Raw genomic sequence first — 27,361 nt, forward strand, 5'->3', positions numbered from 1 at the left:
GGATCTGGGGGTCCTTGTGCATGAAACACAAAAAGTTAGCATGCAGGTACAGCAAGTAATCAGGAAGGCAAATGGAATGTTGGCATTTATTGAAGAGGAATGGAGTATAAAAGTAGAGAAGTCTTGCTACAACTGTACAGGGTGTTCCTGAGACCACACCTGGAGTACTGCGTACAGTTTTGGTTTCCTTATTTAAGGAGGATATACTTGCATTGGAGGCAGTTCAGAGAAGCTCACGAGGTTGATTCCTGAGATGAAGGGGTTGTCTTATGAAGTAAGATTGAGCATGTTGGGCTTGTACTCATTGCAGTTTCGAAGAATGAGAGGTGAACTTATTGAAACGTGTAAGATTCTGAGGGGGCTTGACAGGGTAGATGCAGAGAGGATGTTTCACCTCGTGGGGGAATCTAGAACTAGGGTGCATAGTTTTAGAATAAGGTGTCGCCCATTTAAAACGGAGATGCGGAGGAATTTCTTCCCTGAGGGTCGTGAATCTTTGGAATTCTCTACCCCAGAGAGCTGTGGAGGCTGAGTCAGTCAATATATTTAAAGCGGAGATAGACAGATTTTTGCATAATAGGGGAGTCAAGAGTTATGGCGAGCAGGCAGGAAAGTGGAGTTGAGGTCAAGATCACATCAACCATGATTTTATTGAATGGCAGAGCAGGCTCGAGGGATACAATGGCCTACTTCTGCTCCTATTTCTTATTGTTAATCTGTGAACCTTGACCTGAACATTCCAAAATGTTACTGATTTTGAGGAATAGACAAAATATCTAAGCATTGATAAATGCATCATCTCACATCTCCAACTGAGCTAACCTGCTCTAACTATGTCAGTATTTGTGTCAGCTGTGACTCAGTGCGTAACACACTTGCCTCTGGGTCACAAGGTTGTGGGTTGATGTCGCACTCCAGAGACATGAACACAAAAATCTCGGCTGATGATCCAGTGCAGTGCTGAGGGACTGCTGTACTGTCGGAGGTGCTGTCCTTTGGATAAGATGTTGAACCGAGGCCCCGTCTGCTCCCTCAGGTGGACGTAAAAGGTCCCATTGCAATATTTCAAGCAGAACAGGGGAGTTATCCCCGATGTCCTGGCCAATATTTTCCCTTAGCATCAGTGAAGCAGATTATCTGGTCATTATCACATTGTAAATTGGTTGCTGCGTTTCCTACATTACGATAGTGACTACGCTTCAAAAATAACTTAATTGACTGTAAAGGGCTTTGGAGCATCTGGTGGTGGTGAAAGGTGCGAAATAAATGCAAGTGTTTTTATTTTCTATATGTCTTTTATTACTCTCCCTTCTCCTATTGTGCCTCCTTTTGTCTGCTGTCACTTCCCCACCTCCTCTTCCCCACCCAACTTTACAGTTCATTTCTTGTGTACATGGTCTCTCTCTCTCTCTCCTTTCGCTCACTCTATCGCTCCCTATAAGCTGTCCATCTGCCATATCTCCCAGTTCTGATCAAATGCTCTCCCTGACCCACCACCATTTATCCTTCCTTTATAAACAACAACAACTTTCATTTATATAGCACCTTTAAGAACATAAGAGTTATGAGCAGGAGTAGGCCATACGGCCCCTCGAGCCTGCTCCACCATTCAATAACATCATGACTGATCACCAACCTCAACTCCACTTTCCCGCCCGATCTCCATATCCATCGATTCCCCAAACACCAAAAATGTATCTATCTCAGCCTTGAAATAACTCTGTAAAATGGCCCCTGGTGCTTCACAGGAGCATTATCAGATAGAATTTGACACCGGGGGTCAAAGAGGCACATTTTAAAGAGTGTTAAAAAGGAAAAGAGTGGCTAAAGTAAATGTTGGTCTCCTGGAGGATGAGACTGCGGAATTAATAATGGAGAACAGGGAAATGGCAGAGACGTTGAACAAATATTTTGTATCGGTCTTCACGGTAGAAGACACTAAAAACATCCCAAAAGTGGATAATCAAGGGGCTATAGGTAGGGAGGAACTTAATACAATCACTGTCAGTAATGAAGTGGTACTAGGTAAAATAATGGGACTAAAGGCGGACAACTCCCCTGGACCTGATGCCTTACATCCCAGGGTCTTAAGAGAAATGGCTGCAGAGATAGTGGATGCATTGGTTTTAATCTCCCAAAATTCCCTGGATTCTGGGGCAGTCCCACCAGATTGGAAAACCGCAAATGTAACGCCCCTATTTAAAAAAGGAGAGGTTTTTAGTGTCTTCTACCGTGAAGCAAGGATCAGTGCTGGGTCCTCAGCTATTTACAATCTATATTAATGACCTAGATAAAGGGACCGAGTGTAATATTTGCTGACGATACAAAGCTAGGTGAGACAGTAAGCTGTGAGTAGAACACAAGAGTGCAAAGATATATAGACAGACGATGTGAATGGGCAGTAAGGTGGCAGATTGAGCATAATGTCGGGAAATGTGAGGTTATTCACCTTGGTAGGAAGAATAGAAAAACAGAATATCTTTTAAATGGTGAGAAACTTTAAATCTTGGTGTTGAGAGAGATTTGGGTGTCCTTGTGCAAGAAACACAGAAAGCGAGCATGCAGGTACAGCAAGCAGTAAGGGGGTGGAGTATAAGAGTAAGGATCTATTGCTACAATTGTACAGGGCCTTGGTGAGACCACACCTGGAGTACTGAGCAGTTTCGGTCTCCTTATCTAAGGAAAGATACACTTGCCTTGAAGACGGTGCAATGGAGGTTCACAAGATTGATTCCTGGGATGAGAGAGCTGTCTTACGATGAGATATTGTGTAGAATGGACCTATACTCTCTGGAGTTTAGAAGAATGAGAGGGGATCCCATTGAAACATACAAGATTCTGAAGGGTATTGACAGGGTAGATGCTGAGAGCTCGATTCCCCCGGCCTGGAGTGACTAGAACTCGGGGGCTCAAGATAAGGGGGAGGCCATTTAAGACAGAGATGAGAAATGTCTTCACTCAGAGGTTTGTGAATCTATGGAATTCTTTGGAGGGCTGTGGATGCTCCGTCTATTCAAGGCTGAGATAGATAGATTTTTGGACTCTCGAGGAATCAAGGGATATGGAGATCAGGTGGGAAAGTGGAGTTGAGGGCAATGATCTTATTGAATATCGGAGCAGGCTCGAGAGGCCGTATGACCTACTCCTGCTCCTATCTCTGATATTCTAATATTGACATGTAAGGGGCTCTAGATTTATTAGTCCCACCCTTTATCTTAAGGGAACATACTAGCTCTGAATCCTCGCTATCTCCTCCTTGAATGTCTCCTACTGCTCTGACACTAATTTACCTTCAAGTAGCTGTTTCCAGTCCACTTTGGTTAAATCACATCTCTGCTTAGTAAAATTAGCTTTATGCCAATTGAGAACTTTTATTTCTGGTCCATCTTTGTCCTTTTCCATAACGACCCTGAATCTAACTGAATTGTGATCACCAGCACCAAAATTCTCTCCCACTGACACCCCTTCCACCTGCCCAAGCTTCATTCATTAAACCCAAGTCCAAAACCACCCCCTCTCTTGTTGGGCTTGCTACGTAATGGCTAAAAATGTTCTCCTGAATGCATTTTATGAATTCTGCTCCTTCTATATCATTCATACTAATTCTATCACAGTTAATATTTGGGTAGTTGAAATCCCCGACTATTACTGCCCTATTATTTTTGCACGTATCAGAAATGTGCCGACATATTTGCTCTTTTGTCTCCCTCTGACTGTTTGGGGGTCTATAGTACATCCCCAGCAGTGTGATCGCCCCTTTTTTGTTCTTCACTTCTCCCATGTGGCCTCATTTGATGATCCTTCAAACATATCATCCCTCCCCACAGCTGGAATTGTTTCTTTAATCAACACTGCGATGTGCCCGCCTTTTTTTTTATCCCGTCTCTATCTTGTCTTAAAACCCTGTGACCAGGAATGTTGAGCTGCCATTCCTGCAGTTCTTTTAGCCGTGTTTCACGAATAGTTACAATATCATACCCCCATATGTCTGCCTGTGCCCTCAGCTTATCTGCCTCAATCCCCAGACTCCTTGCACTGGCATTGAAGTATTTCTAGATTGATTCCTGTGATGAGAGGACTGTCTTATGATGAGAGTTTGTGTAGAATGGGCCTATACTCTTCCGGAGTTTAGACGAATGAAAGGTGATCTCATTGAAACACACTGGCACTGGCATTTAGCCCTGCAAAACTCCCTTATTGTCTATTTTCTAGCCTTTGTTTCCTCTGCCTTCCAAAAATTAGCAAAAGCCCCAGTGAGGATATTGTCCGGTCCTGTTGAGGTGCAACCTGTCCGGCTTGTACTGGTCCCACCTCCCCCAGAAACGCTCTCAATGCCTCAGGATTCTAAAGCCCTCCCTCCTGCACCAAACTCCAGCCATACATTCATCTGCTCCATCCTCTTATTTCTGTACTCACCAGCACGTGGCACCGGGAGTAATCCGGACATTATTACCTTTGAGGTCCTGTTTTTTAATCTCTTTCCTAGCTCCCTAAAATCTGCCTGCAGGATCTCATCCCTCTTTCTACCGATGTCATTGGTCCCGATATGGACCACAACCTCTGGATGTTCATCCTCCCCCCTCAACAATGTCCTGCAGCTGCTCAGTGACATCCTTGACCCTGGCACCAGGGAGGCAACATACCATCCTGGAATCATGTCTGTGCCTGCAGAAGCGCTTTTTTGTTCCCCTAACTATCAAATGCACCAGCACTAATGCTCTTCCACTCTTCTTCCTCCCCGCCCTGTGCAGCTGAGCCACCCACGGTGTCGTGGACATGTTTCTGGCTGTACTCCCCAGATAAATCATCGCCCTCATCAGTATCCAGAACTGGAAACCGGTTAGCGAGTGAGATGCACTCAGGGGACTCCTGTCCTACTCTTGCCCCATAACGCTGAAAATTTTTTCAAGTCATGTTTATCTCTTTCGAAAGTTACAAGTGAATCTGCTTCCACCACCCGAACAAGCAGTGCGTTCCAGGCCAGAACATCTCGCTGCTTCATTAGTCCCCTCATGTAGCATCTGGTTCATTTACCAATCACATTCAATCTGTGCCTCTGGTTACTGAACTTTCTGACACTGAAAATTGTTTCTCCTTATTAAGAGGATTGGCGGGCTGGAGGAGGTTACAGAGATAGGGAGGGGCGAGGCCTTGGAGGGATTTGAACAAGAGGATGAGAATTTTAAAGCCTGAAGCCACCACCCGACTCCCCCAGTGCAGAATGTGACTCACTGCTGAGCATCCCTGATTATAATCGCTCAACTATTGGTGGCTTTGTCTTCTGTTGCCGAGGCCCCAAGCTCTGGAACACTCTCACGAAACCTCTGTACCTCCTCCCTGAAAGTACTGACTCTGGCTTTGTTCAGTTCGACCCTCACTGGTTTCCCTCCCCTGAAAGCACTGACTCTGGCTGGGTTCAGTTCTGCACTCACTGATTCCCCTCCCCTGAAGGTACTGACTCTGGGTGTCTGTGCTCTCGTCACCTCTTTATACACTCTGACCCTCCCTATATATCTGTAATATCTCCCTGTTTTGGTGATGGGCTCTCCCTGACCACTCGCTCCCTGACTCTCACCATTTCAGGGAATCACACAGCACAGAATGAGACCATTCGGCCCATCGAGCCTGTCCAATTCACTGAAAGACCCACTCTCTGCACCTGCCCCAAAACACCAGAAAATGTTCCCTTTGAACATTGCTGGTTTTGAAAGTTATTATTGATGTCCCAGAATTGAGGCCAACCCTCAATATCTGAGTCGAACTCGTGAGTGATAAAGGTTGACCATAACTTGCTTGTTGTACTCTATACTGCTATTAATGCTGGAACAGATTGATCAGCGGACCCTGCCCTTCACAGCTTTGTGTTCACCTGCAAATTGCACCATTTGCTTTAGAATATCTCCCATTTTTCCTCTTTCCCAAATCCCAGCTGGCGGCCGGTGACCCCGCTGACCCCGGGCCTGTCACCGCGGGTCAAGCCCGGGGTCAGCCTCTGGGCTGTGATTGGCCCTGGGCCCGACACCAGGTGTTTATGACGCTCACCAGCTCCACACACGGCTCCACTTCCAGCCCCGCGCCGACAACCGACATCATCCGGGCTCCACCAACTGTCGCCGCCGCCGTCCGCACATGCTCAGTGCGGGAGATCCGGGCTCAGCCCTGCCTCTCGCACACTCCGATTGGTTGGAGGACCCTCCGCCCGCTCGGTCCTCCAGCCCCGCCCCGAGCACAGTCTGATTCGTTGGATGACCCATTGCCCACTCGGTCCTCCGGCCCCGCCCCCGCTCTTCCTATTGGCCCGGAGCTGCCGTCAATCACCCGGGCAGTGTGAGCTGAGCATGCGCGGTAGGGCGGCTGTGTCTGACGCAGCGGCTGAGAGATGGGCGGAGGGAGGGAGCGGGTTAATAAACGCCAGGGGGCGCGGGCTTCACACACACCGAGTGCGGGGACAGGCCCCGCCTGCCCGAGAGACAACACTCCGCATTATCCGCTTCACACACACCCACTGTGGGCCTCAGGACCCGAACAACAACCTGCGGCTCCGGCCTTTCCCCGAGCGGGGCCCCCGAGGAGGTGGGCTCTGGGCCCGTGCAGGGCCCCTGGGGAGGTGGGCTCTGGGCCCGTGCGGGGCCCCCGGGAAGGTGGGCTCTGGGCCCGTGCGGGGCCCCTGGGGAGGTGGGCTCTGGGCCCGTGCGGGGCCCCCGGGGAGGTGGGCTCTGGGCCCATGCGGGGCCCCCGGGGAGGTAGGCACTGGGCCCGTGCGGGGCCTCCGGGGAGGTGGGCTCTGGGCCCGTGCAGGGAGGTGGGCTCTGGGCCCGTGCGGGGTTCCCGGGGAGGTGGGCTCTGGGCCCGTGCGGGGCTCCCGGGGAGCTGGGCTCTAGGGGAGATTAGATTGTTAAGCACCCCCTGTCCACACAATGGAAAAGTGTTTGAGGAACAAGTATTTCTGGAGAGACTTTTAATCCATTGAACATTTACAGATTTTTAAATGTGTTCCGGGCTGTGGCCGTCGCTGCCAAGGCCGGCATTTATTGGCCATTCCTAATTACACTGGAGAACGTGGTGGGGAGTCACCTACTTGAACCGCTGCAGTCCGTGTGGTGAAGGTGCTCCCACAGTGCTGTTAGGGAGCCAGTTCCAGGATTTTGACCCAGTGACGATGAAGGAACGGCGGTATATGACCAATCCGGATGGTGTGTGACTTGGAGGGGAACTTGCAGATGATGGTGTTCCCATTCACCTGCTGCCCTTTTCCTTCTGGGTGGTAAAAGCCGTGGGACAGGTTGGGTGGCAGGTTCCCTTCCATCAGAACATAAGGATTAGGAGTAGGAGTCAGCCATATGGTCCTTCGAGCCTTCTGCACCAGTCAATACGACCATGGCTGATCTTCGATCTCAACTTGACTCTCCCGCCCGATCCCCATATCGCTGGAGGACATTAGTGTGCCAGTTGGGATTTTAGTGACAATCCGGCAGCTTTCATGGTGACTGTTTTTCTAGAGCCCGCACCACAAATTCCCCGATTTATTAAGCTCAATTTTACAATCAGCCTGTGTGTTTTTCTGGGTTCTCTCTCACTCCCTTTTATCTGTTTTATATTCAATGTATTTGAAGGGGAGGACTTGTACACGGGAGATTTAACTCCAATGTCACATCAAGATCGATCAGTCTATTCATCGGGACCTGAATATCATCAAACATAACATGGAAGCAAAAAGCAGAGTTGACAGCGGGGAGAAACCGTACACGTGTTGTGTGTGTAGACGAGGATTCAGCTGATCCTGTGGCCTGGCGAAACACAAACGCAGCCACACTGGGGAGATACCATGAAAATGCGGGGCCTGTGGGAAAGGATTCAATTACCCATCTGAGCTGGAAACTCATCAACACACCCACACTGGGGTGAGGCTGTTCAGCTGCTCCGTGTGTGGGAAGAGATTCACTCGGTCATGTGAGCTGCTAACACACCAGCGAGCTCACACTCGGGAGAGACCTTCACCTTCTCCGTGTGTGGGTCAGGATTCATTTCTTCAACCCACCGACTGAGACACCAACTTGTTCACACCAATGTGAGACCGTTTAAATGTTCTGCCTGTGAGAAGAGCTTTAATAGCAAAAAGGAACTGCTGACACACCAGCGCACTCACAATGGGATGTGGCCGTTCACCTGCTCCGTGTGTGGAAACACATTCAACAGTAATTACTGTCGTGTTTGCCAGCACTCGAGTAATGACTCCACGAGGTAAGGTATTGCACTTGCACTGTTGTGACCTTAGTCCTTTTATTGCAGCTCCTGAATGATGTGACAGTAAGGTGGGCTCCCTTTTATACCTGCGGTGTGCAGGTGACCTATAGGTCTCCACCTGTTGCACCCTCTGGTGGTACAGGCATATTTTATACAGTGTAAAGGTACATTCATAGATCTTATGTAACTGTACATTGAGTGTACAGGGTGTATACATGCACAACAATTAGCACCTTCCGAGACACCAGCGAGATCATACCGGGGAGAGGCCGTTCACTTGCTCCATGTGTGGGAAGGGGTCCACTCGATCATTCAGCCTGCTGAGACACCAGCGAGTTCACAAGTGACTGCAGGGTTTGGATTCTGCTGTTAGTTACATCCAGAACTGAACCATGTTCATTCCACCGCTGGAAGAGACACCGTGCAGCAGATTTAAAGGGACCGCTCACCAGCTCCCACCGCTGGAAGAGACACCGTGCAGCAGATTTAAAGGGACCACTCACCAGCACCCACCGCTAGAAGAGACACCGTGCAGCAGATTTAAAGGGACCGCGCACATTGGTGAGAACAAAGTGCTAAATTGGTAAATTTGAAACAGTCCCACTCTTGGGGCCCAAATTTGACCAGTGGAGGTTTCTGACGAACTCACCAGAGGTGCGACGCTTTTCTATACCGATTAGGGCACCAAAAGTCTTCAGGCCGAGTTTGGCCGCTCCCCAGCCTCGCCTCGATGGAGGCGCAGCCAGGTCCCGGGGCTGAAAACAGTGCCGGGACCTCTGCACATGCGCGCTAGAGTGTGCACGCATGTGCAGTAGCTCCTCGCCCCCAGAATCTCTGTGTGTGCTCTGCAGCCCAATGGGCTCCCTCATCGGCGGCCCGCTGAAGGTAGGACTTCTACTTTTTGTGTGTTTATTTATTTATTAATTGATTGTGGTCCATTTTTCATTTTGCTTTTTGGGTTGCAAGAGATCTCGAGACCCCAGTTTAAGTTGACTGAAGAGATTCTGAGCTTTCTCTGAGTTTTTACTGCACATACATGCAAGTTGAGTTGCAGTCAGTAGGAGGTTGAGGGTATATCACCAGGAGCAGATCTGCACAGTGAGAAAGAACCGATTCGCCGACCTTTTTATTTGTTATTGATTGATTATTACATAGAAACATAGAAAATAGATGCAGGAGTAGGCCATTCGGCCCTTCGAGCCTGCACCACCATTCAATAAGATCATGGCTGATCATTCACCTCAGTACCCCTTTCCTCGTTTCTCTCCATAACCTTTGATTCCTTTAGCCGTAAGGGCCATATCTAACTCCCTCTTGAATATATCCAATGAACTAGCATCAACAACTCTCTGAGGCAGGGAATTCCACAGCTTAACAACTCTGAATGAAGAAGTTTCTCCTCATCTCAGTCCTAACTGGCTTACCCCTTATCCTTAAACTATGTCCCCTATTTCTGGACTTCCCCAACATCGGGAACATTCTTCCTGCATCAAACCTGTCCAGACCCGTCAGAATTGTATATATGTTTCGATGAGATTCCCTCTCATCCTTCTTAACTTCAGTGAATACAGGCCCAGTCGATCCAGTCTCTCCTCATATGTCAGTCCTGCCATCCTGGGAATCAGTCTGGTGAACCTCCGCTGCACTCCCTAAATAACAAGAATGTCCTTCCTCAGATTAGGAGATAAAAACTGAACACAATATTCCAGGTGAGACCTCACTAAGGACCTCTACAACTTCAGTAAGACCTCCCTGCCCCTCTACTCAAATCCCCTTGCTGTGAAGGCCAACATACCATTTGCCTACTTCACCGCCTGCTGTACCTGCATGCTATCTTTCAATGACTGATGTACCATGACACCATCTCGTTGCACTTTCTCTTTTCCTTATCTGCTGCCATTCAGATAATATTCTGCATTTGTGTTTTTGCCACTAAAGTGAATAACCTCACATTTATCCACATTATGCTGCATCTGCCATGCGTTTGCCCAATCACCCTACCTGTCTAAGTCACCCTTCAGCCTCTTAGCGTCCTCCACACAGCTCACACCGCCACCCAGTCTAGTTTCATCTGCAGACTTGGAGATATTACAACAATTCCTCCATCTAAATCATTAATGTATAATGTAAATAGCTGGGGTCCCAGCACTGAGCTCTTCGGCACCCCACTAGTCACTGCTTGCCTTTCTGAAAAGGACTCGTCTTTCCCGACTCACTGCTTCCTGTCTGCCAACCAGTTCTCTATCCACGTCAGTACATTAGCCCCAGTACCATGTGCTTTAATTTTGCACACGAATCTCTTGTGTGGGACCTTGTCAAAAGCCTTTTCAAAGTCCAAATACACCACATCCACTGGTTCTCCCTTGTCCACTCTACTAGTTACATCCTCATAAAATTCTAGAAGATTTGTCAAGCATGATTTCCCTTTCATAAATCCATGTTGATTTGGTCCGATCCTGCCATTGCTCTCTCAACCTTAATGATTGATTCCAACATTTTCCTCACTACTGATGTCAGGCTAACTGGTCTATAATTACCCGTTTTCTCTCTCATTTTTTAAAAAGTGGTGCTACATTAGCTACCCTCCAGGCCATAGGAACTGATCCAGAGTCGATAGACTGTTGGAAAATGATCACCAATGCATCCACTCTTTCTAGGGCCACTTCCTTAAGTAATCTGGGATGCAGACTATCAGGCCCCGGGGGTTTATTGGCCTTCAATCCCATCAATTACTTTGGTCTTGGTGCTTTCGATGCAGGGTTCCTTTTATTTTTTATTTGTTAATTAATTGCTTGTTACTTTTTGTGTTTTGTTTCGTGCTTTGTAAATCTTGGTGCTTGATGCAGGTTCTCTCAGCTTCCTTGTATTTTTTATTTGTTATTGAATTCTTATTTTTGTGCTTTGTTAAGTGCTTGGTGCTTTCCTGTCTTTCTGTGTGGCCAGATATGCTGGCCTAAGTTAGTTTGGAGTAACTATTAGCTATTCAAACTAGCTTAATGACATCACTGCAGTGCCCAGCAACCAACCTCCCTGAGCCCTGCTCATTATGGGCAAGGTTTAGCATTTGATGGGACAGTGCAGAGGGAGCTTTACTCTGTATCTAACCCTTGCTGTACTTGCCCTGGAAGTGTCTGATGAGGGAGTGGTAAACATAAGAACAAATAGACATAAGGAATAGGAGCAGGAGCAGCCATACTCGAGCCTACTTCACAACGCAACACGATCATGGCTGATCCGATCATGGACTCTGGACCACTTCCCTGTCTTCGCCCCATAACCCCTTATTGGTTAAAAACCTGCCTATCTCTGTCTTAAATTTATTCAATGACCCAGCTTCCACAGCTCTCTGAGGCAGCGAATTCCACAGATTTACTACAACCCTCCAAGACAAGAAACTGCCACCAAAGCAAGTATATCCTTTCGTAAATATGGAAACCAAAACTGTACACAGTATTCCAGGTGTGCCCTCACCAATACCCTGTATAACTGTAGCAAGACTTCCCTGCTTTTATACTCCATCCCCTTTGCAATAAAGGCCAAGATTTCATTGGCCTTCCTGATCACTTGCAGAACCTGCATACTAACCTCTGCAATTTTTCTCCATTTAATTAATAACTTGCTCTTTGAATTTTTCTGCCAAAGCACATGACCTCACACTTTCCAACATTATACTCCATCTACCAAATTTTTGCACACTCATTTAGCCTGTCTATGTCCTTTTGCAGATTTTTTGTGTCCTCCTCACACATTGATTTTCCTCCTATCTTTGCATCGTCAGCAAATGTGGCTACGTTACCCTCGGCCCTTTCTTCCACATCGTTAATATAGATTGTAAATAGTAGGGGTCCCAGCACTGATCCCTGCGACACCCCACTAGTTACTGATTGCCAACCCGAGAATGAACCATTTATCCTGACTCTGTTTTCTTTTACTAATCAATCCTTTATCCATGCTAATATATTACCCCCAACCCCATGATATTTTATCTTATGCAGTAACCTTTTATGTGGCACCTTGTCAAATGCCTTCTGGAAGTCCAAATATACCACATCCAATGGTTCCCCTTTATCCACCCTGTCTGTTGCATCCTCAAAGAATTCCAACAAATTTGTCAAACATGACTTCCCCTTCATAAATCCGTGGTGACTCTGCCTGACACAAAAAGTGCTTTTCCAAATGTCCTGCTACTGCTTCTTTAATAATGGACTCCAACATTTTCCCAACCACCGATGTTAGGCTAATTGGTCTATAGTTTCCTGTTTTTTGTCTGCCTCCTTTTTTAAATAGAGGTGTTACATTTGCAGGTTTCCAATCTGAATCCAGGGAATTATGTTAAATTTACAATCAATGCATTCACTATCCCTGCCGTTACTTCTCTGAAGACCCTAGGATGCAAGCCACCAGGTCCAGGGGATTTATCTGCCTTTAGTCCCATTACCTTACTGAGTAACACCTTCTTAGTGATTGTGTTAGGTTCCTCCGCCCCCCCTCCCCCCCGTATCGCCCCTTGACTATCCACTGTTGGGATATTGTTTGTGTCCTCTACCGTAAAGACAGATACAAAATATTTGTAGAGTTTCTGCCATCTCCATGTTCCCCATTACTAATTCCCGGTCTCGTCCTCCAAGGGAGCAACATTTACTTTAGCCACTCTTTTTCTTTTAAGATACCTATAGAAACTCTTGCTATCTGTTTTTATATTTTGTGCTAGTTTACTTTCATAGTCTAACTTCCCTTTCTTCATTTTTTTAGTCTTTCTTTGCTGGCTTTTAAAAGATTCCCAATCTTCTGTCCTCCCACTAGTTTTGGCCACTTTGTCTCACCTCGTTTTTAAATTGGACACCGTCCTTTATTTCGTTAGTTAGCCATGGATGGCTATCTTTTCTTTTACACCCTTTTCTCCTCACTGGAATATATTCCTCTCGAGAGTTGTGCAATATCTCCTTAAATGTACACCACTGTTCAACAACCGTCCTACACTTTAATCTATTTTCCCAGTCCACTTGAGCCAACTCTGCCCTCATACCTACATAGTCTCCTTCATTTAAGCTTAGTACGCTGGTTAGAGAGCTAACTTTCTCACCCACCATCTGAATTTGAAATTCAACCATGCTATGATCACTCATTCCAAGGAGATCCTTTACTTTGGAGATTGTTTTTTAATCCTATCTCATTACACAGGACCAGATCTGAGTTAGCCTGCCCCCTGGTTGGTTCCGTTACATACTGCTGAATGAACCCGCCCCTTATGTACTCTATGAACTCCTACTCAAGCCTACCCTGACCAATTTGATATGTCTAATCAATATGGAGGTTAAAATCACTAATGATTATTGCTGTTCCCTTTTTACAAGCCCCCACTATTTCCTGGTTTATGCTCCGACCAACACAGTTGCTACTGTTAGGTGGCCTGTAGACTATGTCCACCAGTGACTTTTTCCCTTTATTATTCCTTATCTCCACCCAAACTGGTTCAACATCCTGATCATTTGAGCCAATATTGTTTCTTCTTATTGCAGTGATTCCATCCTTTATCAATAGAGCTACCCCACCTCCTTTTCCTTTCTGTCTGTCCTTCTGGATTGTGAAATACCCCTGAATATTTCATTCCCAGACCTGGTCACCTTGCAACCATGTCTCTGTAATGCCTATCAGATCATACCCATTTGTATCTATTTGTGCCGTCAACTCATCTATTTTGTTATAAATGATACGTGCATTTAGACAAAGTGGCTTTAAGTTTGTTTTTTTTACACTTTTTTCCTGCTTATTTCCTCTCTCCTTCAAACTCACTTTCTTTAATTTTATTTTGCTTTCTAATTCCAGCTTTACTCCCCTCCCTACTGAATCTATTTTCAGGTTCCCGTCGCCCTGCCAAGCGAGTTTAAACTCTCTCCAACAGCACTAGCAACCCCCCCGTGAGGATATTGGTCCCGGCTCTGTTGAGGTGCAATCTGTTCAGCTTGTACCGGTCCCACCTCCCCCAGAAACGGTCCCAATGCCTCCGTAAACTAAAGCCCTCCCGCCTGCACCATCTCTCCAGCCACGTATTCATCTGTTCTATCCTCCTATTTCTGTACTCACGAGCTCGTGGCATCGGGAGTCATCCGGAGATTACTAGCTTTGAGAGCCTGCTTTTTAATCTCTCTCCTAGCTCCTTAAATGCTGCCTGCAGGACCTCACCCCTCCTTCTACCTGTGTCATTGGTCCCGATGTGGACCACAACCTCCGGCTGTTCACCCTCTCCCCCCAGAATGCCCTGCAGCCGCTCAGTGACATCCTGGCACCAGGGAGGCAACATACCATCCTGGAGTCACGTCTGCGGCTGCAGAAACGCCTGTCTGCTCCCCTGACTATTGAATCCCCTATCACTAGAGCTCTTCCATTCTTCTTCCTCCCCCCCGCACAGCTGAGACACCCAAGGTGCTGTGAATGTGGCTCTGGCTCACTCCCAGAGCCACCATCGCCCTCACCAGTACTCAGAACAGAGAACCGGTTGGAGAGCGAGATGGACTCAGGGGACTCCAGCACTACCTGTCTGGTCCTCCTCTTCTGTCCAGGGGTCACCCAATCCCCCTCTGCCTGCACATTCTTAAGCTGCGGGGTGACCACCTCTAGAAACGTGAGATCCCCGTAGCTCTCAGTCTCATGGATGCACCGCAGTGACTCCAGCCGCCGCTCAAGCTCCAAACCGCGGAGCTGGAGTTGGTGCAGCTGGAGACACCTCCTGCACATGTGGTCGTCCCGGCTATGTGAAGCTTCCAGGATTGCTCACATGCCACAGGATGTGTAATCCACGGAACTGAGCTGTCCTGTCATCCCTCCAGTTACACTCGCAATTATCAAGTAGAACTAAACTCTAAATCTTAGAGAAATATACCCAGCAACGACTCAGCAATCCGCTGATTTAATTAACCTTTATTTAAAGACTAAATACTAACTTAACAGAAAAAAAAAACTTCAGGGGAGGAGAGAGAGGGGAACCAGTGAGTGTGGAACTGAACCCAACAAGAATCAGCACCTTCAGGGGAGGGGAACCAATGAGTGCGGATCTGAACCCAACCAGAATCAGCACCTTCAGGGGAGGGGAACCAGTGATTGTAGAACTGAACCCAGCCAGAGTCAGCACCTTCAGGGGAAGGGAACCAGTAAGTGCAGAACTGAACCGAACCAGAGTCAGTACCTTCAGGGGAGGGGAACCAGTGAGTGTAGAACTGAACCCAGTCAGAGTAAGCACCTTCAGGGGAGGGGAACCAGTGAGTGTAGAACACAACCCAACGAGAGTCAGCACCTTTAGGGGAAGGGAACCAGTGAGTGTAGAACTGAACCCAACCAGAGTCATAACCTCAGGGGAGGGGAACCAGTGAGTGTAGAACTGAACCCAGTCAGAGTCAGCACCTTCAGCGGAAGGGAACCAGTGAGTGCAGAACTGAACCCAGCCAGAGTCAGTACCTTCAGGGGAAGGGGACCAGTGAGTGTGGAACTGAACCCAGCCAGAGTCAGTACTTAAGGGGAGGGGAACCAGTGAGTATAGAACTGAACCCAGCCAGAGTCAGTACCTTCAGTGGAAGGGAAACAGTGAGTGTAGAACTGAAGCCAGCCAGAGTCAGTACCTTCAGGGGAGGGGAACCAGTGAGTGTAGACCTGAACCCAGCCAGAGTCAGTACTTAAGGGGAGGGGAACCAGTGAGTATAGAACTGAACCCAGACAGAGTCAGTACCTTCAGTGGAAGGGAAACAGTGAGTGTAGAACTGAACCCAGCCAGAGTCAGTACCTTCAGGGGAGGGGAACCAGTGAGTGCAGAACTGAACCCAGCCAGAGTCAGTACCTTCAGGGGAGGGGAACCAGTGTGTGTAGAACTGAACCCAGCCAGAGTCAGTACCTTCAGGGGAAGGGAACCAGTCAGTGTAGAACTGAACCCAGCCAGAGTCAGTACCTTAAGGGGAGGCGAACCAGTGAGTATAGAACTGAACCCAGCCAGAGTCAGTACCTTCAGGGGAGGGGAATCAGTGAGTGTAGAACTGAACCCAGCCAGTGTCAGTACCTTCAGGGGAAGGGAACCAGTCAGTGTAGAACTGAACCCAGCCAGAGTCAGTACCTTCAGGGGAGGGGAACCAGTGAGTGTAGAACTGAACCCAGCCAGTGTCAGTACCTTCAGGGGAAGGGAACCAGTCAGTGTAGAACTGAACCCAGCCAGAGTCAGTACCTTCAGGGGAGGGGAACCAGTGAGTGTAGAACTGAACCCAGCCAGAGTCAGTACCTTCAGGGGAGGGGAACCAGTGAGTGTAGAACTGAACCCAGCCAGAGTCAGTAATTTCAGGGGAGGGGAACCAGTGAGTGTAGAACTGAACCCAGCCAGAGTCAGTACCTTCAGGGGAGGGGAACCAGTGAGTGTAGAACTGAATCCAGCCAGAGTCAGTACCTTCAAGGGAAGGGAACCAGTGAGTGTAAAACTGAACCCAGCCAGAGTCAGTAGCTTCAGGGGAGGGGAACCAGTGATTGTAGAACTGAACCCAGCCAGAGTCAGTACCTTCAGGGGAGGGGAACCAGTGAGTGTAGAACTGAACCCAGCCAGAATCAGTACCTTCAGGGGAAGGGAACCAGTGAATGTAGAACTGAACCCAGCCAGAGTCAGTACTCTAAGGGGAGGGGAACCAGTGAGTATAGAACTGAACCCAGCCAGAGTCAGTACCTTAAGGGGAGGAGAACCAGTGAGTGTAGAACTGAACCCAGCCAGAGTCAGTACCTTAAGGGGAGGAGAACCAGTGAGTGTCGAACTGAACCCAACCAGAATTGGTGTTGAAAACTGGGAGTGGAGGAGCAACAGTTTAGAAATGTGTGTTGATTTGGATTTCAGCACAGCAGGAGGGACAATGTGTTGGACAGGGATTTAAAGCTTTGGAAGAACAAGAGAGGAAAGAATGTTCCATGGAAACTAGATGTGTCTATCCTGAATTTCTGTCTTGTACTGACAGTGATGAGTTTTGTTATCTCCTTTTACAGCGTATTAGAAGGGGAGATTTTCAGACAGGAAACACAAACCAAACATCATGTCAAGATCTGACGGACTCAATCGATTCATCAGGACCCGAATATCATCGTCCTTTGAAAGTGGAAGGAGAAATGTTTGTCTGTCCTGCCTGTGGGAAAAGATTTCAAACATCAGTGTGACTGGAAAAGCACAGAGACACACACACCCGAGTGATTGATCCAGTGCTCTGCCTGTGGAAAAAGCTTTAACCAATCACACAGCCTGAAGAAACATCGCACCATTAACAGCGGGGTGAAACTGTAAACGTGTTGTGAGTGTGGGCGAGGCTTCAACTGATCGTCCAACCATCCAGAGTCACAAGGATACCAGCACCATGGAGAAACTGTGGGGACTATGGGAAGGTATTCAGATCGCCGTCTGTGCTGGAAATTCATCGACGCATTCACACTGGGCAGAGGCCGTTCACCTGCCCCATGTGTGTGCAGGGATTCTCAGGGTCATCCCACCTGCTGAAACACCAGCAGTTCACAAGTGACTGCAGGTGTTGGAATCTGCTGTTAATCACATCCCGACTGAACCATGTTCATTCTGACAGTTGGGGTTTGTTTCTGCTGATAATAACCCTATAACTGGGCTGGACTTTAATACTCTGGATATATTGCTGATTGTGTTCTCGAGGCTGCAGTGTCCATTTAAGAAACGCTGTGTGTTATCTTCCCGCTTAATTCAGCGACTCTCAACAGAAATTTAGTTTGCAATAAAATTATGCATTTTTACTTGAATCCTACATTGATCTTTGGTACAAAATCTACAATAGTGTCAAACTTTCCACTGAATATAATCTCTAAAAAGAGCTTGCTGACAATGCTTACTGACTTGCACATTACAGACAGTGGCCCCTCCATTATCCACCAGAAAGGAGGAGAATGGGAATTGGTGCGGAATCAGTGTCCCCATAGTTGCCCCTCCCGTCTGGTGTAACAATCCCCTCGGCACGGGAATGGAGACAAGTCCAGACCAAAACTGTGTGCAGTACTCCAGCTGTGGTCTTACCAATGGCCTGTACAGTTGTAGCAGGACTTACCGACTTTTATACTCCACCCCCTTGCAATAAAGCCCAGCATTCCATTTGCTTTCCTGATTATTTGCTGTACCTGCATGTTAACCTATTGAGATTCTTGTACAAGAACACCCAGATCCCTCTGTACTACAGCATTTTGTAATCAACCCCATTTAAATAATAATTCACGTTTTTATTTTTCCTACCAAAGGGGATAACCTGACTTTTGCCACATTATAGTCCATCTGCCAGATTTTTGCCCACTCACTGAGCCTGTCTATATCCCTTTGTAGATTTGTTGCCTCCTCCTCACAACTTGCTTTCCCACCTATCTTTGTATCATCAGCAAATGTGGCTGCGTTACTGTCGGTCCCTTCATTCAAGTCATTAATATAAATTGTAATTAGTTGAGGCCCCAGCACTGATCCCTGTGTCACCCCATTAGTTACAGTTTGGCAAATCTAAAAATGACCCATTTATCCTGACTTTCTGTTTTATGTTAGTTAGCCAATGCTCTATCCATGCTAATATATTACCTCCATGAGCTCTTAGCTTCTGCAGTAAACCTTTGTGTGGCAACTTATCAAATGCTTTCTGGAAATCCACATATACGACATCAACTGGTTCTACTTCATCCACTCTGCTTGTTACATCCTCAATCAACTCCAGCAAATTTGTCAAACATGATTTCCCTTTCATAAAACCATGTTGAATCTGCTTGACTGCAATATGATTTTCAAAATGTCCTGCTACTTTTCCTTAATGATGGACTCCAGTATTATCCCACTGACAGATGGTAGACTAACTGGTCTATAGTTTCCTGCTTTCTGTCTCCCTCCTTTCTGAAATAGGGGTGTTACATTTGCTGTTTTCCAGTCCACTGGGACTTCTCCAGAGTTCAGGGAATATTGGTAGATAACAACCAGTGCATCCACTATCTCTGCAGCCACTTCTCTGAAGACCCTGGGATGCATGTCATCAGGTCCAGGGACTTGTCCACCTCGTTGTCTCTCGTTGTCTCTATCTCGCTGTCTGTCTCTCCCTGTTTGTCGGCTTGTCTCTGTCTCTCAATGTGTCTGTCGACTTCTCATGGTGTCCAGTTCTGTTCACAGTGGCTCGATTACTGCTCTGGCAGAGCTGGTGCACGTCAGTTCCTCGTTAGTATAGTGGGAAGTATCCCTGCCTGTCACGCGGGAGCCCGGGGTTCAATTCCCCGACGGGGAGGCAGTTGTTTCAAAATGTAGAATTTTACTTCTGTTTCTTGGAAGAGATTCATATTAAAAAGTTCCAGAGCAATATCGAACTGTAAAAATACAGACAGAGGAGATTGCCTCGTCCAGATTTTTAGCAAACGGAGAATTTTTCAGCCGTCTTTGGCCGTCTGCTGCACAGAGATGGATGACTGAGTTTTTTCTGAGTAACGTTTGAAAGGGCAGCGGCACAGTAGTCGTGGCCGAGTGGTTAAGGCGATGGACTAGAAATCCATTGGGTTATCCCGCGCATGTTCGAATCCTGCCGACTACGATTCTCAGCATTTTTCATTCCATCTCACAATTTAACCGGTTCTCTGCCAAACTGATCCTGAGATAGATGGAATAACGTCCCACACCTTTCAACACTGACATTTTTTTCTCATTTTTATTAATCTGCAATATTCACGATATATCCGTTTCAAAAATCGCAAACATCAGTCAAAGTTGCGACAGTGATTCAGCCTGTCTATCCTTCGAGATGACGAAGGCATCTGTGCATGCCCGTTGGTGCGTGCACATTTTTGGTTATGTGTGTGCGTGTCTTTGTGTCTGTCTATCTCTATATATGTCTCTGTGTATGTGCAACTGTCTGTGGAAATCATCACCATGCATTTAGTATGTCCTGGAACTTATAAAAAAGACTTGGGGGAAATAATAAGATTGTGAACATTTGTATCGGCTTTGGTTCAGTGGCAGCACTCTCGACTGAATCGGGAGTTTGTGTGTTCAAGTCGCACTTCTGAGACTTGAGCTTTATCATCTTGGCTAACACTCAAGTGCAGCACTTGGGGAATTTTGCAATGTTGAAGCTGTTGACTTTCGGATGAAATGTTAAATTGAAGCTCCGTCTGCAACCTCGGGTGGATATGAAAGTTCCCAGTGCATTACTCGAAACAGAGTAGGAGATTTGCCCCCGTCTCAATATTCCTAAAAATGTTCGTAAATGCTCACTGAAAGCCGATGTGTATGTGTTTGTATGTGGGGTTGGGGTTGAAGCCCAGATTCTCACAGAGACGGAATGCAGGTTCTCACAGGACGAGGATCGCCGAGTGGTTGAGGCGTTGGCCTTGAATTTTAATGGATTTTTCCCGCGTGGGTTCGCACACCACTCCTGGTATCTCTTTTATTTAACACGGATTTCCTCCCATTCTGATCAGTGAGACCGGATTTTCATCGGTTGAATCAGCAATTTTCTGTAACAATGTGACACTCTGAACCGATAATGAAATGAAATTGTGAAATGTATCTGCGTCGCTCGGTCTCTCCCTCACTCTCTCTTCAGAGAGTTGTGTATGTGTTTGTGTGTATGTGTCTTTGTCTCTCTCAGTCTGACTCACTCTGGCTGTCCCTGTTTCTCTGTTTGTCTCTGTCTCTCAATCTGTCTCTTTCTCACGGTGTCACGTCTGTTCCAATGGGATTCTCTCAGATTCTTTGTCTGACTGGCTCTCTCTTTCCCATCATTTCGGTCTGTCCATGTCTTTGCCTGTCTCTGTTAGTCCCTGCCTGTTAGCTGAGAAGTATTTCCATCATTTTCTGTTTTAGTCTCTATCGCTCTCTCTCCATCTGTCTCTTTCCTTGTAACTGTCTTTATCATTGTCTTTCTATCACTCTTTCCCTCTCTCTCTCTTAATAGATCAAACACACACACATCTCTGTATATGTATATGTTTGAGTCTTTTTCTCACTCAGTCTGCCTCTCCTTCTCAGTCTCACACATTCTGTCTCTCGTTGTCTCTATCTCGCTGTCTGTCTCTCCCTGTTTGTCGGTTTATCTTTGTCTCTCAATGTGTCTGTCGACGTCTCATGGTGTCCAGTTCTGTTCACAGTGGCTCGATTACTGCTCTGGCAGAACTGGTGCACGTCAGTTCCTCGTTAGTATAGTGGGAAGTATCCCTGCCTGTCACGCGGGAGCCCGGGGTTCAATTCCCCGACGGGGAGGCAGGTGTTTCAAAATGTAGAATTTTACTTCTGTTTCTTGGAAGAGATTCATATTAAAAAGTTCCAGAGCAATATCGAACTGTAAAAATACAGACAGAGGAGATTGCCTCGTCCAGATTTTTAGCAAACGGAGAATTTTTCAGCCGTCTTTGGCCGTCTGCTGCACAGAGATGGATGACTGATCAGTGAGACCGGATTTTCATCGGTTGAATCAGCAATTTTCTGTAACAATGTGACACTCTGAACCGATAATGAAATGAAATTGTGAAATGTATCAGCGTCGCTCGGTCTCTCCCTCTCTCTCTCTTCAGAGAGTTGTGTATGTGTTTGTATGTTTGAGTCTTTGTCTCTCTCAGTCTGACTCATTCTGGCTGTCCCTGTTTCTCTGTTTGTCTCTGTCTCTCAATTTGTCTCTTTCTCACGGTGCCACGTCTGTTCCAATGGGATTCTCTCAGATTCTTTGTCTGACTGGCTCTCTCTTTCCCATCATTTCGGTCTGTCCATGTCTTTGCCTGTCTCTGTTAGTCCCTGCCTGTAAGCTGAGAAGTATGTCCATCATTTTCTATTTCAGTCTCTATCGCTCTCTCTCCATCTGCCTCTTTCCTTGTAACTGTCTTTATCATTGTCTTTCTATCACTCTTTCCCTCTCTCTCTCTTAAGAGATCAAACACACACACACATCTCTGTATATGTATATGTTTGATTCTTTTTCTCACTCAGTCTGCCTCTCCTTATCAGTCTCACACTTTCTGTCTCTCGTTGTCTCTATCTCGCTGTCTGTCTCTCCCTGTTTGTCGGCTTGTCTCTGTCTCTCAATGTGTCTGTCGACTTCTCATGGTGTCCAGTTCTGTTCACAGTGGCTCGATTACTGCTCTGGCAGAACTGGTGCACGTCAGTTCCTCGTTAGTATAGTGGGAAGTATCCCTGCCTGTCACGCGGGAGCCCGGGGTTCAATTCCCCGACGGGGAGGCAGGTGTTTCAAATTGTAAAATTTTACTTCTGTTTCTTGGAAGAGATTCATATTAAAAAGTTCCAGAGCAATATCGAACTGTAAAAATACAGACAGAGGAGATTGCCTCGTCCAGATTTTTAGCAAACGGAGAATTTTTCAGCCGTCTTTGGCCGTCTGCTGCACAGAGATGGATGACTGAGTTTTTTCTGAGTAACGTTTGAAAGGGCAGCGGCACAGTAGTCGTGGCCGAGTGGTTAAGGCGATGGACTAGAAATCCATTGGGTTATCCCGCGCATGTTCGAATCCTGCCGACTACGATTCTCAGCATTTTTCATTCCATCTCACAATTTAACCGGTTCTCTGTCAAACTGATCCTGAGATAGATGGAATAACGTCCCACACCTTTCAACACTGACATTTTTTTCTCATTTTTATTAATCTGCAATATTCACAATACATCCGTTTCAAAAATCGCAAACATCAGTCAAAGTTGCGACAGTGATTCAGCCTGTCTATCCCTCGAGATGACGAAGGCATCTGTGCATGCCCGTTGGTGCGTGCACATTTCTGGTTATGTATGTGCGTGTCTTTGTGTCTGTCTATCTCTATATATGTCTCTGTGTATGTGCAACTGTCTGTGGAAATCATCACCATGAATTTGGTATGTCCTGGAACTTATAAAAAAGAATTGGGGGAAATAATAAGGTTGTGAACTTTTGTATCGGCTTTGGTTCAGTGGCAGCGCTCTCGACTGAATCGGGAGTTTGTGTATTCAAGTCGCACTTCTGAGACTTGAGCATTATCATCTTGGCTAACACTCAAGTGCAGCACTTGGGGAATTTTGCAATGTTGAAGCTGTTGACTTTCGGATGAAATGTTAAATTGAATCTCCGTCTGCACCCTCGGGTGGATATGAAAGTTCCCAGTGCATTACTCGAAAAAGAATCGGAGATTTGCCCCCGTCTCAATATTCCTAAAAATGTTCGTAAATGCTCACTGAAAGCCGATGTGTATGTGTTTGTATGTGGGGTTGGGGTTGAAGCCCAGATTCTCACAGAGACGGAATGCAGGTTCTCACAGGACGAGGATAGCCGAGTGGTTGAGGCGTTGGCCTTGAATTTTAATGGATTTTTCCCGCGTGGGTTCGCACACCACTCCTGGTATCTCTTTAATTTAACACGGATTTCCTCCCATTCTGATCAGTGAGACCGGATTTTCATCGGTTGAATCAGCAATTTTCTGTAACAATGTGACACTCTGAACCGATAATGAAATGAAATTGTGAAATGTATCTGCGTCGCTCGGTCTCTCCCTCTCTCTCTCTTCAGAGAGTTGTGTATGTGTTTGTATGTATGTGTCTTTGTCTCTCTCAGTCTGACTCACTCTGGCTGTCCCTGTTTCTCTGTTTGTCTCTGTCTCTCAATCTGTCTCTTTCTCACGGTGTCACGTCTGTTCCAATGGGATTCTCTCAGATTCTTAGTCTGACTGGCTCTCTCTTTCCCATCATTTCGGTCTGTCCATGTCTTTGCCTGTCTCTGTTAGTCCCTGCCTATTAGCTGAGAAGTATTTCCATCATTTTCTGTTTTAGTCTCTATCGCTCTCTCTCCATCTGTCTCTTTCCTTGTAACTGTCTTTATCATTGTCTTTCTATCACTCTTTCCCTCTCTCTCTCTTAATAGATCAAACACACACACATCTCTGTATATGTATATGTTTGAGTCTTTTTCTCATTCAGTCTGCCTCTCCTTCTCAGTCTCACACATTCTGTCTCTCGTTGTCTCTATCTCGCTGCCTGTCTCTCCCTGTTTGTCGGTTTGTCTCTGTCTCTCAATGTGTCTGTCGACTTCTCATGGTGTCCAGTTCTGTTCACAGTGGCTCGATTACTGCTCTGGCAGAACTGGTGCACGTCAGTTTCTCGTTAGTATAGTGGGAAGTATCCCTGCCTGTCACGCGGGAGCCCGGGGTTCAATTCCCCGACGGGGAGGCAGGTGTTTCAAAATGTTGAATTTTACTTCTGTTTCTTGGAAGAGATTCATATTAAAAAGTTCCAGAGCAATATCGAACTGTAAAAATACAGACAGAGGAGATTGCCTCGTCCAGATTTTCAGCAAACGGAGAATTTTTCAGCCGTCTTTGGCCGTCTGCTGCACAGAGATTGATGACTGAGTTTTTTCTGAGTAACGTTTGAAAAGGCAGCGGCACAGTAGTCGTGGCCGAGTAGTTAATGCGATGGCCTAGGAATCCATTGGGTTATCCCGCGCATTTTCGAATCCTGCCCACTACGATTCTCAGCATTTTTCATTCCATGTCACAATTTGACCGGTTCTCTGCCAAACTGATCCTGAGACAGATGGAATAACGTCCCACACCTTTCAACACTGACATTTTTTTCTCATTTTTATTAATCTGCAATATTCACGATACATCCGTTTCAAAAATCGCAAACATCAGTCAAAGTTGCGACAGTGATTCAGCCTGTCTATCCTTCGAGATGACGAAGGCATCTGTGCATGCCCGTTGGTGCGTGCACATTTTTGGTCATGTGTGTGCGTGTCTTTGTGTCTGTCTATCTCTATATATGTCTCTGTGTATGTGCAACTGTCTGTGGAAATCATCACCATGAATTTAGTATGTCCTGGAACTTATAAAAAAGACTTGGGGGAAATAATAAGATTGTGAACATTTGTATCGGCTTTGGTTCAGTGGCAGCACTCTCGACTGAATCGGGAGTTTGTGTGTTCAAGTCGCACTTCTGAGACTTGAGCTTTATCATCTTGGCTAACACTCAAGTGCAGCACTTGGGGAATTTTGCAATGTTGAAGCTGTTGACTTTCGGATGAAATGTTAAATTGAAGCTCCGTCTGCAACCTCGGGTGGATATGAAAGTTCCCAGTGCATTACTCGAAAAAGAATAGGAGATTTGCCCCCGTCTCAATATTCCTAAAAATGTTCGTAAATGCTCACTGAAAGCCGATGTGTATGTGTTTGTATGTGGGGTTGGGGTTGAAGCCCAGATTCTCACAGAGACGGAATGCAGGTTCTCACAGGACGAGGATCGCCGAGTGGTTGAGGCGTTGGCCTTGAATTTTAATGGATTTTTCCCGCGTGGGTTCGCACACCACTCCTGGTATCTCTTTTATTTAACACGGATTTCCTCCCATTCTGATCAGTGAGACCGGATTTTCATCGGTTGAATCAGCAATTTTCTGTAACAATGTGACACTCTGAACCGATAATGAAATGAAATTGTGAAATGTATCTGCGTCGCTCGGTCTCTCCCTCTCTCTCTCTTCAGAGAGTTGTGTATGTGTTTGTGTGTATGTGTCTTTGTCTCTCTCAGTCTGACTCACTCTGGCTGTCCCTGTTTCTCTGTTTGTCTCTGTCTCTCAATCTGTCTCTTTCTCACGGTGTCACGTCTGTTCCAATGGGATTCTCTCAGATTCTTTGTCTGACTGGCTCTCTCTTTCCCATCATTTCGGTCTGTCCATGTCTTTGCCTGTCTCTGTTAGTCCCTGCCTGTTAGCTGAGAAGTATTTCCATCATTTTCTGTTTTAGTCTCTATCGCTCTCTCTCCATCTGTCTCTTTCCTTGTAACTGTCTTTATCATTGTCTTTCTATCACTCTTTCCCTCTCTCTCTCTTAATAGATCAAACACACACACATCTCTGTATATGTATATGTTTGAGTCTTTTTCTCACTCAGTCTGCCTCTCCTTCTCAGTCTCACACATTCTGTCTCTCGTTGTCTCTATCTCGCTGTCTGTCTCTCCCTGTTTGTCGGTTTATCTTTGTCTCTCAATGTGTCTGTCGACGTCTCATGGTGTCCAGTTCTGTTCACAGTGGCTCGATTACTGCTCTGGCAGAACTGGTGCACGTCAGTTCCTCGTTAGTATAGTGGGAAGTATCCCTGCCTGTCACGCGGGAGCCCGGGGTTCAATTCCCCGACGGGGAGGCAGGTGTTTCAAAATGTTGAATTTTACTTCTGTTTCTTGGAAGAGATTCATATTAAAAAGTTCCAGAGCAATATCGAACTGTAAAAATACAGACAGAGGAGATTGCCTCGTCCAGATTTTTAGCAAACGGAGAATTTTTCAGCCGTCTTTGGCCGTCTGCTGCACAGAGATGGATGACTGATCAGTGAGACCGGATTTTCATCGGTTGAATCAGCAATTTTCTGTAACAATGTGACACTCTGAACCGATAATGAAATGAAATTGTGAAATGTATCAGCGTCGCTCGGTCTCTCCCTCTCTCTCTCTTCAGAGAGTTGTGTATGTGTTTGTATGTTTGAGTCTTTGTCTCTTTCAGTCTGACTCATTCTGGCTGTCCCTGTTTCTCTGTTTGTCTCTGTCTCTCAATTTGTCTCTTTCTCACGGTGCCACGTCTGTTCCAATGGGATTCTCTCAGATTCTTTGTCTGACTGGCTCTCTCTTTCCCATCATTTCGGTCTGTCCATGTCTTTGCCTGTCTCTGTTAGTCCCTGCCTGTAAGCTGAGAAGTATGTCCATCATTTTCTATTTCAGTCTCTATCGCTCTCTCTCCATCTGCCTCTTTCCTTGTAACTGTCTTTATCATTGTCTTTCTATCACTCTTTCCCTCTCTCTCTCTTAAGAGATCAAACACACACACACATCTCTGTATATGTATATGTTTGATTCTTTTTCTCACTCAGTCTGCCTCTCCTTCTCAGTCTCACACTTTCTGTCTCTCGTTGTCTCTATCTCGCTGTCTGTCTCTCCCTGTTTGTCGGCTTGTCTCTGTCTCTCAATGTGTCTGTCGACTTCTCATGGTGTCCAGTTCTGTTCACAGTGGCTCGATTACTGCTCTGGCAGAACTGGTGCACGTCAGTTCCTCGTTAGTATAGTGGGAAGTATCCCTGCCTGTCACGCGGGAGCCCGGGGTTCAATTCCCCGACGGGGAGGC

The 27,361-nt window shown here is 46.5% G+C and overlaps 7 non-coding genes and 1 pseudogene across 7 annotated transcripts; 7 read left to right on the plus strand and 1 right to left on the minus strand.

Annotated features, from left to right (window-relative positions):
* The window catches only part of LOC139252686 (zinc finger protein 239-like), an 80,714-nt pseudogene that overhangs the window by 2,388 nt on the left and 50,965 nt on the right, over positions 1-27,361 (minus strand).
* trnad-guc (transfer RNA aspartic acid (anticodon GUC)) lies at positions 19,449-19,520 on the plus strand. The gene has a single exon. It is a non-coding gene; the product is annotated as a tRNA-Asp (tRNA).
* On the plus strand, positions 19,740-19,820 carry trnas-aga (transfer RNA serine (anticodon AGA)). The gene has a single exon. It is a non-coding gene; the product is annotated as a tRNA-Ser (tRNA).
* On the plus strand, positions 21,416-21,487 carry trnad-guc (transfer RNA aspartic acid (anticodon GUC)). The gene has a single exon. It is a non-coding gene; the product is annotated as a tRNA-Asp (tRNA).
* Positions 22,385-22,456, plus strand: trnad-guc (transfer RNA aspartic acid (anticodon GUC)). The gene has a single exon. It is a non-coding gene; the product is annotated as a tRNA-Asp (tRNA).
* On the plus strand, positions 22,676-22,756 carry trnas-aga (transfer RNA serine (anticodon AGA)). The gene has a single exon. It is a non-coding gene; the product is annotated as a tRNA-Ser (tRNA).
* trnad-guc (transfer RNA aspartic acid (anticodon GUC)) lies at positions 26,319-26,390 on the plus strand. The gene has a single exon. It is a non-coding gene; the product is annotated as a tRNA-Asp (tRNA).
* trnad-guc (transfer RNA aspartic acid (anticodon GUC)) lies at positions 27,288-27,359 on the plus strand. The gene has a single exon. It is a non-coding gene; the product is annotated as a tRNA-Asp (tRNA).

Source organism: Pristiophorus japonicus, unplaced genomic scaffold (genome assembly GCF_044704955.1).
Source record: "Pristiophorus japonicus isolate sPriJap1 unplaced genomic scaffold, sPriJap1.hap1 HAP1_SCAFFOLD_477, whole genome shotgun sequence".
Lineage (NCBI taxonomy): Eukaryota > Metazoa > Chordata > Chondrichthyes > Pristiophoridae > Pristiophorus > Pristiophorus japonicus.